Raw genomic sequence first — 12,548 nt, forward strand, 5'->3', positions numbered from 1 at the left:
GTTATGTAACAATTTAAGAGCTGTAGAAACCCAACAAATTGTTATATTCACTTTAGCTTATACATGTAGAACAGCCACATTTGACAGACCTTACACTTATTAATCTATAGTGCTATCCTGGGAGGGGGGGGAAAAGGAGCCCCGCCACTCCAACACACACACACACAAACCCTCCAGAGTCTGCACATCGCTGAGTGAACGAACATTTTCATGTGTTAGAATATTTCCATCTCAAGATTCTGCTTCAAGACACTTTGCAAATTTTATAATGAATATTTGGAACTTGGCTATGTGACAGAAAGGACCAGTATACAGTATTTAATTTCAAAGCCCAGTCATCTCCCTTTCTGCGAAAGAATGAACATTGTTATTTCAGTGCATATCTCACTTTCCTTTCTCCTGCTTGCAAGCATCTTTCCATGCAAGATTCATGTTACAGAACTATAGATTATTAAAACCAAACGACGACTGTGGTGGGTAAAGTAGCAGATTAAAATTCAGAACTTGCTTATGAAAACTGACAAAACCTGCTCTTAAAACAGTATTTCTCTAGTTTTTTTAAAAAATCAGCTGCATCAAAATTATTTATATTCAAAGTTAACTAATCTTTCAAACATCTGCCTCTTATCATACTACAATATACAAAATCACGAGAGCATCTGCCTTTTGTTAAAAAAGTGGAATTTTCCATCATCATTAAAAATTATATAACGGTTGAATTCAGAACTGACTAATTTCATTTGTAAATACTCTGCTTTGCTTCAGTGCTCTGACTGACTTGGATAAAACAAAATTCTCTCCCCACAGTTAGCTGCAAAATGTTTGTGTTTTTCAATAAACCTTGTTATTTGTATGCGTTGTTGTCACAAAGTAAAAAGGCAGCAGCTCGAAAGGGTTAAACAAGAGGTTTCCTGTCAGTGCTTTGTGAAAAGCAAGATTTTGTATTCCATCATGGCAAAGAAATCTATTCAGGCCCTTTATATTCAGCATTATTCAGCACTATTTGGACCATATTTCAGGATCCCGTGAATGCTTTATGCCCACCTGACAGTGTATCCTCTATATTATGCAAGTGATGTAGTCTCCCCAAGGCAAATTATTACCCGACCATCCTGGTCTTTCCAGCACAGATGTATCCACTGACATGCTCTGTAAAGTGAGCCATTGCAATATAACTGTTCTCCTCTTTGTCACTTCTCCGGAGGGAGAAAAAAAAAAGAAATTATATTTCTCGCATCATCACTAAAGCAGAGCAATAGCAAGCTCATTGGCTGACTATGAGACGGAAACATCAATCAGGGTACTGTGTTAGTACTGGCTCACTGCAGAGTGCAGACCTGAAACTAGGTCTCAGCTAGCAATACTGCAGGAGGAGGAGAAAAAAAAAAGAAGAGAGAGAGAGAGAGAGAGAGCACTATTTTCTCAAAGCAGGAAGAAGGGGAGGCCATGAGCGTTTCCTGTTGTGCAGCTGAAACAAGCAAAGACGTCATTACATTGACACTCCCTCAGGGTGTCGGCAGATTGAGGGCCAAAGTGCAGTCATTTCCAATGCACTGCAAGGAGTGAGGTTTTTGAGGAGAAACCAGCAGTGGCTTTTATTGCTAAAAGCATTCTCTGCACTTACATAGCAAAACAGTTAAGCAGCATGTGCGACTAGAAACAATGTTTGCTTGGGATGTAAGTTGCTTCTATTTTTTCTGTAGCGCTTGTGTGGGGAGCATTGCTGCAATACAAACAATACACCAAGCTGTTACCTACTGTAAATGCTTGTATAATTAAATATGAATGGTATCTTACACATTTTGGGATCTTCAGGGGAAATGAGTTTTCATGTACACATATTTAGTGTAAAATTAGAAGCATTCTTATGGGATTCCCTTGCTCAATAGTTCTGACAGTCCAGCAAAACACAAGTGAACAGAGACGCTTCCTTCCTACTTCACCTCTTCCCCTTCATGAAATGATTTAAGGATCCAGCAGAATAACATTTAAAAGTAAAACTATAATACACAGAGGTCAGCATGTAGTCACACAGTGGTGTCTGAGATACCACAGTCATTCTCTATACATTCAAGAGTATATCTGCAGTAACTGTATTCAGCTGGTGAATGTTGACCTTTAAACAATGGCCAGTGAACACACAGTCTCTCTGGTGAAAAGGAAGGCTGTTTGATGTTTTAAAACAAGTCGTTTTCCACGATCTGATTGATCAAAGAAGCTACCTGTTTAGATTATGATGATGTGCAGTGTCCAAATGTCTTATTGTACTAAAGCAAGGTCCAAGAATGTATTTTTCATGGTCAACTTTTTAATGAAACACATCCTATTTCCTATGAATTACACACTTTGCTAGCAGGGTATTAGCTGGTTTTATAATGGGATTATGGACCCTTTCTCCTCTAAGTAAATGGTTCAAAGCCAACACAAGTTCATAATGATTTAAAAGTTTTCACCAACCAACAGATGTTCAGTGGCCTATGTGAAATGATGTGATGGTGTCAGTCCAGTTCCTAAGATGCAGGAATACACATTATAGATCCAGTACCACAGCAACTGGTTCTCATCAAGAGCCAGTGACTTAATGGGAATAGCAATTAAACAACTTATTAAAGGTGATTACTCTAAATTACAGTTGAGGTTCATTAGTCAGTTGGCATGGGGAAGCTTGTGCGGCTACCCAGTTGTACATATTCCACAATTAAACAAAGAACATCTGTCTCCCAGGTTGTTAATCTAACACCTATCACCAAAACTACATTCTGTTCAAAAAAACTAATACTTGATATTGGTCAGTAGTTTCTAGTATACAGGTTTAGGGAGAGATTCTGATCTCACCAGTGTCAATTCAAACCAGTATTGACTTCATCAATGTTCCTCTGGATTAACTCAGGTGTTAGAGAAATAATCTAGGCATTAATGATTAAGCTACTTGTAAAATGGAATGATTTCTTGGGGAAAGGGAGGCTGGGCAAAACACTCAATCGAGTTGCTGTGAGAAAATTTCCACAAACATCCTAAAAGACCTGAATGCTGCCCATCAGCTTTTCTTGAAATTTCAACCTAGCGTACGGTATTGAATTGAATCAAGATGGTGAGCTTGTGTCATTACTTTAAGCTTTGTATCTAAGACAGATAGTGTTATACTAAGACTATCTAAGACACAGGAGTTATACTTCTGATTTCACTGAAACAATTGCCACAGAGTACAGCCCTACTAGACTAGACTGAATGTAAATATGAAAAGTAGCTACCACTACGCTGTATATCTATTAAGGACAAAACGTAATAAGGAACAACAGTGTTTTCAAACAACTATCCACATCCTGAAAGTTAATCTTTGGGTAATTATATATTACAGTTCTTCAAATAATCAGAGCACTATTAAACCATCTTTGGCAAGATCTGACATGGGAAAATGCCATCTGTTCTTTGTAGTGCATTTTGTAGCAAAATATGATCATTACACCTTAAAAGTGTATTAATTCTATTGACTTTTTTTTTCTCATTTAAAATTTGAGACTTTAAGCAAACAGAAATAGATGGATGGAAAGTGTGATCAGGTCTAATTGTTGGCTCTTGTGAAATGCTGCTAATAAATACATGCACGTCCATTCTAAATCAGCTCACTCTGTTAATGGTTAAAAAACTATATATAGAGAAGATTTCACAAAACATTTTGTGTATACTTTAAACAGTTATTTTCACCTGCAAGATATTCAGTAGTCTTACAGATTATAAATACCTTAACTATACTCTTGCCCTTTAAAACCTATCTGTGTAGTATGTTGCATAACAAGGGAATTTAATTTAAAAAAATTGTTGGTATGTTTATTGTAATTATTCAGGATCCATCTGAATGATATTTGAAGAAGTGCAAATGGAATAGTCACAATCTTGAGATTTTCAGTTGAACTGCCTCATCCTTAAAGGAATTAGCTCCACTAAACAGATAATTAAAAGTAGCCTAGTGTCATACAAAACAAAGTACTAGCTGGTTCACTTTTTGAACTACTTAACACCTGACAGCAGATAATTCTACCTCTTGAAAACAAATATACTAAAAAACTGATGCAGGTACATGTTTCTCTAAGGCAGTGGTTCCCAAACTGGTTCCGCCGCTTGTGCGGGGAAAGCCCCTGGCGGGCCAGGCCGGTTTGTTTACCTGCCGCGTCCACAGGTTCAGCCGATCACGGCTCCCAGTGGATAAATCATGGAAAGGTCACCAAAAAACGCCATTGTCATTATTGAGCATGCTGATGTAAGTGAAGGTGCTGAAAGATGAGGCTCAGGAAGGAGAGGGTTGTGTTGGAGAGCAAACCCACTCTGCTCTAACCCCACAGCAGCAGCTCCTGCCCCATGGGGCTTGGCCCTGCTCCCTGCTCTGGGTGTTGTGACCTTGGTGTACGGGGTTGCAGCAACACTCAGGTTTGGCCCATCCGTCCCTCCATAGATGGACCCAGAGGGGTGGACTGGCCAAACCGGAGTAGTGCTGCAACTCCGTCCACCAGGTCTCAACACCATTCCGTTTGGGGGCTAACCAAATGCGTTTTTACAGCCACCATGATCTGCATGATGAAATCATAGCCCTAGGTATAACTACAGTATATTTTACTGCTTGAATGCTTTGCCTACTGGAAACCTGAGGATTGCATCACACTGTGAATTCATATACCTCACAGTGATGAGCCAAGATGTTACTTCTTCCCTTTTTGTTTTGTTGCATTTCAGATATTTAAATATTCTGGACAAAATCCTACCCTGTGGTGCTCAAGTGCACTAATGGGAGAAGAGGATAGAAGGGAGTTTCTCCTCTACAACATAGATCGGAGCAGTAGTAGAGGGGAGTAACATAGTACTTAAGACAGCACTAAGGCCCCAATTCAGCAAAGAATTTAAGCACATGCTTTAGTGCTTTGCTAAATTGGGATGAGCTTCTGAATAGGACCTGAAAGGGGAAACTGCTACCTCCAAGGCTGTGCATTAGGCACCAAGGATGTGGTCTGCCTGCTTCTGATGTGACCCTGGCTCCCAGTACATATATAGCAAAGATGCAGCAGGGACTAAGTGACAGTGCATGCTGTTCCTTTATAAAGATCCATTCACATCCCCAGTGAAGCCACTGACTTCACTGAGAGATGGACAGGACCCTCCAGGACCAGTGAGGTATGCCTCACCACATATGTTCTTCTCCACTGCACCCAGCTGCCCTAAGCAGTGCTCTCCTGTGCCAGCAGGACAGGTATGGTGTCATTTACTCCCAGCATTACTCTGCTCCTCCCCTAACTGAACATGTCTTCAAAATAGTAAAGACAGGATTTTGTCCTTAGAAGTTACTGGAAAAAATAGTAAATTGAGAAGATAAACGCTACAATGATTATGCTGGAAAGACTGACTTAAATTTATAAAATTAAATTTATAAAGCATTCTAGGGTGATGCTGCATGTTTAAGTTGTCCATGTGTGTGCATGTATACGCGTTTATACAATTCTACAAACTTTAAGAAACAAGGAGCTGAAAGGCTCAGTGAAAGCAAAACCTGATGGCACTTTAGTAACCATTTTTCATAAATATCAGCACTGTGTAAATATAAATTATAATGAACAAAAATAAGATACTAAAGCAAGGGAACTAACTGTAGGGAGAAAGGGCTCTACTCCTTTGGAATTTCAATCACATAGCTAGAACCCTCAATTCTCAAAACCAAGTAATCTCATTTTAAGCTACAAAATGCAATCATTACAATATTTACTGAAATCGCTTTCATGGAAACAATGAGAAAACATACCAGATATTTTAAAAAATTAATCCAACTTAATTGTTGCTGTTTCTCATGAATTCAACGAGAGCCTAGGCAACAATAATATTTAGAATAAATATATTTTCTTATGGGAATAGCATTTTCACTCAAACGGACTGCACAATATCAATTAAAGTAACAAAGATCACATACAGAAAATCCAGATACTGAGTTAAAAGCGAATTTGTGCTTCACTAAGTATTGTTCTTGTGTAGAAACATTTGTATTATTCTTTTCTGTTCTATTAGACAGTCTCTTTCAGGATATTACATCTCTTTTTCCTTAACCATTTTGAACTAATTAAAATTCTGAAAAGAGTCAAAATGTCTTAGAAAACACTCCAAAAAGCACAGACAGCACTAAGAGAAAAAATACTTCAAACTGAAGTAGGTTTGTAGACAGATAAATAATTGGACTATCTCACAAGGATTCCAGACTACGCACATAGGCAATATATCCTCACCTGTTTAAAAAAAACAACAACTGGAGGACATGGAATGCACAAACAAAATCAGTGACACAGAAGTATAGTAAGCTCTTCCAAGTGAAAACCACTTTGTAGCAAACCACAAGAGGTGTGGTTATGAAAGGCCATTGTAAAAGAGCCAAAACCTGTAGAGAGCAGTTTTGTAAGCCATGGAGCACCATACCAGCAAATGTAATAAGGGGCCAGAATATGCATAAGTGGTCAGTGAAAATGTACAACTCTTTGACAGGTTATGATGAACCCCCTACTGCCACAAAATTTTCAAATGGCTCCTCTGTTCTTGAAACTTCACGAACATATTTTTATAATGTACCAACAAGGTTCATATGACAGCAGCAACTTGCTAGGTCTTTTCTGTAGTAAGGCATGTTTTATTTCCAGTTTCATACATAGTAAACTGGGTTTTCTCAACTCCTCGCATATTTCTGTAGATCCCCACCCCCAGCCCCAACTGATGCTGTTTGCTGCTGTTTTGTGGATTTTCTGTCTTGTGGTGATTTTCTGTTAGCTGGGGTATGGTATCGGTAACAGGGCACTGGTTTGGGGGCATATGCACATGCCTCCCAGCACACCTGTTACAGCCCTTAGGCCCTTTGAAACTGGAAGCTGCAGTTGCAGGCCACATGCTTGTTATGTGCCTTACAGGAAATCACATATTGGGCTTCCTGCTTCTTAGGCAGAAGAGTAGACAGGCAAGACTCAGGATCAGGGAAGTCTTAGGGCTCACCATTGACATTAGGAAGGGCAACTAAAGAGGAAAGGTGCATCCTTTTCATTGCCAGCTAGCAAAGCCTGAGGTGGTTGGTATTTTGTGTTTATTGGATTTTGTTTTGCCTCTTCCTTTATTTAAATAAAGCCAACCCTGCAGGAAGGGTCTTGGACTAGGTGCACACTAGAAGCTTTATCCTACTTTCCCAGCAAGTTAGCTTGCTATTGGCTTACAGCAACATACCAAATAAGGGGCTTGGAGCACTGCTTGGCTTTTTGAGACTTGGCTTGTAATTCAGTGCTTTGCTTTTCATTATTCTATTGAAGCTACATTATTCTACTGGAGCAAGCTGCAGGAGCATGGAGTCCTGTACAATTAAGAGATCATACCAGGACTAGGTGGAACTCCCTAGCTGAAACATTAGCATAACTATTATTAGCAAAATAACAAACAACGTAATTAAAGTGGGTTCTACACAAACCTCAGGGTGTGCAAAAAGATACTAAGTCAAAAACTGAGTGCCTCCAACACCCAGCAACACCCTACATGACAGAATCATTATCAAATAATCAGATCACTCCATAATGTGTTCCATTTATTCATAATTTGGCCTCTTTTGCCCAACATTGTATCTTTTAAATTCATAACTCAAGGGGTTTTTGTGGTGGTGGTGGTGATGTTTTTTGTTTGGTGATAACAAAGGAATGATTTCCCCTTACCTCCTCTACACAGTCACCCTGAGTATTAAAAGTTCTTCCAGTAAGTACTAGAGTTAAAATGGAGACGTAAAGATGGAAGGTTTAGCTGCAGGTTGACTTAGTTCAGTGTTACTGGGTTTTGATTAGGCTTAATCACTGGTTGTGGCAATTTGTATGGAAGGATGGATATATAAGATTCCATCCTTGCTTTTACAACACAACAATATGTATGACCGTACAACTTTACTGAAAGCATTATTTTCTTATTTGTTTTCATGATGAAAAACATCAATAGTTTACAAAAAATTACTCATCTGATGCACCTCAGAAATGATGGCTCTTGAGACACGCTAGGGCCAGATCCATGTTAACATATCACCAAAGTGGGAGCAAAAATGACCTGGAGAAGAGATGTAGGTCTCCCTCATCTTCTAAACCACTGTCAAACTTTTGTGCCTAATCCTTTAAAGGTTTTAATACCCAAATCATAATGAAGGCACCTTAGGGCAGGGAATACTTCTTGCTTTTCATTTCCAGAGGACTTTCCACATTATGGCATGATCATTAGTAACAACGTGTGGACACTTTCAATCAAGAGTCTCTCTTCTGCATTATATTTTCTTTAAGTCTACATGTTCATATTTTTTCAATGGTCTAATCAAGTGATATTAAATACAGTAAAGAGTAAGCCAAGCTTGACTAGGGTCTCCATTTTTATGATCTGATTGGAAGCAATGAGGGGAAGAGAACTGCCTCCGTGACTACCTCAATGGCTCAAAGTAAGACTTATCTAAAACTGAAGCGGCGAAATCCTGGAAGTCAATGGCAAAACTCTCACTCATCCGGCAACATCTGCATGGGACATATTCTGATCTCAATTATACCAGTGTAAACCCATAGTAATACTGCTAAAGCCAATGAAGGATCTTCAGATTTATTATATTGTAACAGAATATGACCCCATGTGAGCATGTGTGTGTGGATGCAGAGGCTGGTGTTCACACATTAACAGCCGGATGATTTAAATTGTCTTTAAAAGAATATCAAAAGGCATAAGATCAAAGCAAGGACTATAAGCCAAATTTTGCTCTTGTTACACAGATGTAACCTGAAACCACTGACTTGATGCAATTATTCTAGCTATTTGTGTGTATATATTGATCCATACAATATGACAAAAACAAAATCCTAAATTTTCTATTGAAATTTCTATTTATTTTCTACAGAAAAAAATCTGTTCAAGCAGTGGAGTTGAAATGCATTCTCTGGCTGAAAATTAAACCATGATATGATCCCTCCATCTCGACTGTGACAGTACATGGTGTTCAGATGTAATCAAGCTGGAAAGTATGGGACACCTCTATACTATAGTATATGCATTTGTAAACACTCTTAGTTTGCCAGACAAGCCACTTGACTGAGACAGTGTTCAAGTGACCAGAATTGTTTTCCATTATTGCCTTTCTTGCTCGTTAAGTGTCTCAAACAGATGACCATTATCAAATAACACTAAATTAAACCAAAATGGTGTACAAGTCAATGGAAAAACTTCCAAATGTTTGCTCTGAGAATTGAGCCAATAAAAATTCAGCACCATTATCACTTACATTAATCCAAAATGGTGGCAGTGATTTCTGCTGGAGCTCAGCTCCTGACTGAGACAAGCTCTCATGACCTGTTCAGCTAAAATATAAAAGCCTCGGTTGAGGCAAGGGTTTTTAAAAGGTAAAATAAAAACATACATAAATTGGAGATTTTATGGCATAGGGAAAACTTGTGTTGATAAACATAACTTCTAGCAGGCGATAATGCCCCATTGTCAGTCTCACTAACAACCCACCAAGCACTAATATTCCCCTCTGTACTTCATCCTTAGCCAGCATACACTTAAAGATGTATGGTTGGATGTAACAGTTTTCTCCAAATCTTGTCTGTTAATTTCTAAGAATATAAGGTATAGAAAGTAGATCAGATATTCCTTCTCTTAAGGGCACACCATAAGCAAAGAAAACTTTACAGATCTGCCACATTCAGGCTATAGAGAAGTGTGCATCACGGAGATGTCTCACTCCTCTGCATGCCACTCCCTTGCAATGTGAGGTGTGGTTTAGGGAGCAGAGTGACAGACATCCAGGGCAGTAGCTATGCACGTTCACTGAATTTAACCCACCCCCCCCTTCACAAACCCCTCAGCTCCAGCCCTGAGCCCACACCCCCTCCCGAATCCCAACCCCAGCCCGGTGAAAGTGAGTGAGGGTGGAGAAGAGCGAGTGACGGGGGGTGGGGGGGGTGAATGGAGTGAGGGAGGCGGGGCTTTGGTGAAGGGGCAGGGAAGATCCTGGGTTGCCCTTAAATTCAAAAAGTGATCTTGGGTGTGAAAAGGTTGGAGACTGCTGCTGTAGTGTCTTCACTAAGCACTTCAGCTGCGCTGTTTCAGCACTGTGTGTATAGACAAGCCCTAAGATACCAACTCATTTCACAAGGGCCACCAGAAAACCATAAGGCGGTAAGAACTTTCAAATCACTCGTGATGCAAGGCAAAAATCAAATCAGTAACTAGAGAAGAAAGACTATCTGCCACCAAGCAAAACAAAAGGAGATGCACTGTGGAGCTTCCCTGTACAACTCCACCAGCACATGTCAGCACTGACTTGTGACCACGTTCCTTGCCAACAACATAGCTTGCTGGAGCCAGCACTAACAAATGGGGCTAACTATGCAGTAGTTTTCACCGGGGAATTGCCGATTCTGAAGTTTTCATAAGAAAAGCAAAATGAAAACAATTTGCTATGATAAACTAGGTCAAAGTACAATATATAGATTTTCATTATTGGTAACTGAACAAAAATCTGGTATCTGCATAAAAATGTTTGGATGTATATTAATACTAGCAAAATACATATTGGATGCTACTGGTGACTTGGTGGTGGTGATCTTCTTCAGCCATGTATACAGATCTCATTCTCCTCTCTCCAGCTCATCTTCCTCCCCACTGCAAGTAACTCACTGTGGAGGTAGCAACACAGTATTTGGCAACACACTATCTTTAAAAAATCAGGATCTTTGTTTTTTCTTTGTTAATATCAGGCAGTGATTTCCTAGTCAGGTATTTTATTGCGCACTAAAATCCTAAGGTTAATCACAAATCACTTCAGATGTATTAGTAACATGTTTATCAGTCACTGTCAGGAATCAGCTGTAGATCATGAACTCAAATGAACATAACTTGTCCACCACTTATATTTTAAGCAATACAAACTGCATCTGAAGGGGCCCAGTCCTACAGTAGGTAAAATTTCCATTGACTTAACTAGGAGTTTTTCCCTGTATCAGGACTGTAGAATTAGACACAAAATAATTAATGAACACATTGAATGTTTTGTGTGCCATTCTTTTTCAAAGTACTGTGAGAAAGTCTACATCCAAATGCTCTGGCAGGTAAAAGAAAAAGTCATTCTTCGAAAGTCACATGTAGTTTAAATGAGTCTATTCCATGTTTATGGCCTCTGTTACGCAGGTCAAACTAGATTACTATAATGGTGGCTTCTGATCTTAACATTTATACTGAAATCCTGGCTCTATTGAAGTCAATGGCGAAATTACCATTGACTTCAAGAGGGACAGGATTTGACCTATTAATCTATCACTGTCCATTCAAAGATAAGCATTTTTTTTTTTAAAAGAACCATTTTTGTCTCTCCCAAGCACAAAAAACAAATGCCTTTGATCTTACAAATGTAATTGATGACATCCTTTTGTCAGAAAGTGAGGGTGATTATCTTACTGTTGAGGTTGTTTTCACACATAAATAGTGGTGACATATAAGTATTGCACTATCTCAAAATAATCCACTGCACTAAGACGCTAGAAATTATTTTCACACAAAATAGATCTGAAATAGAAATTATTTTCGCACATAAAATGCATTATGGTTGTGGTTCCGCTCTGAAAAGTGACTGTGTAAAACTGGCACCATCTTATTCAATAGATCTGTTCCCTTTATTTATTCAGTCCTATCAGCCTATTTTAGTCACCAAAACTTTATTTTTATACTACTATTTACTCCTCCTTGCTGCACATCTCTGGAGTTCTAAAAGAAAGGGAGGTGGATTCTACTCATTTTTATGCAACATTAACAGAATTGTTTACTCAGTTCCAATTCCAGGGTCAGAGACAACTGATCATACTAGTTGAAGGCAAGGAGCAGGGGCTGCACAGGTGTCACTGAGGACCTAGCTCAATTGGTAGAACCTTCATTACTGTTCATGCTTGTGAGGGAAAAAATGTTGACTCTCAGATCCCAGGATAAGTTCATAGCACTTGTACTTAGAAAAATATGTTTACTTGTAATCTGAACTGGAAGTCATTGAGAGAAAATAACCATGGAATTCCACAATACATTATTATCAGTCACTTTTCCAAGCAGACCTGAACTAAAAAAAGCTTTGTGCTATATTATAAACACAGTTAATAGCTGTCACCAAGATATGTTCTACTGCATATTGGCTTTTCTCTATAACTACATCTTATCACATCTTGCTGTCAATGAAGGGTATTCCCAATTATTATCTCCGAAATAAGTATATTTCAATTTTAAATGTTTCTTGAACAGCCATGACATTTCGATCCAAGAAAAAGTCATATTTGTTTTGTGGCTGCATTTGAGCTGAATCAAAAATAAAATGCACGTGATCTAGTAGTAGGTTTTATTTTGATACCATCATTAAAATGATATGCAGCGATAAAATTTAGTTTTATAGCTAACAATTTTTAAAGTCCCTAATGCACTATTTTAGTAAATAATCCCACTGTATACAAACAAGTGTGCATGTCCACAACAGGGCTGCAGTTAATGTC

The 12,548-nt window shown here is 38.7% G+C and overlaps 1 protein-coding gene across 3 annotated transcripts in view; it reads right to left on the bottom strand.

Moving 5' to 3' along the window:
* The window catches only part of HIVEP2 (HIVEP zinc finger 2), a 159,628-nt gene that overhangs the window by 138,842 nt on the left and 8,238 nt on the right, over positions 1 to 12,548 (bottom strand). The window lies entirely within an intron of this gene.

This window comes from Caretta caretta, chromosome 3 (genome assembly GCF_965140235.1).
Source record: "Caretta caretta isolate rCarCar2 chromosome 3, rCarCar1.hap1, whole genome shotgun sequence".
NCBI lineage: Eukaryota > Metazoa > Chordata > Testudines > Cheloniidae > Caretta > Caretta caretta.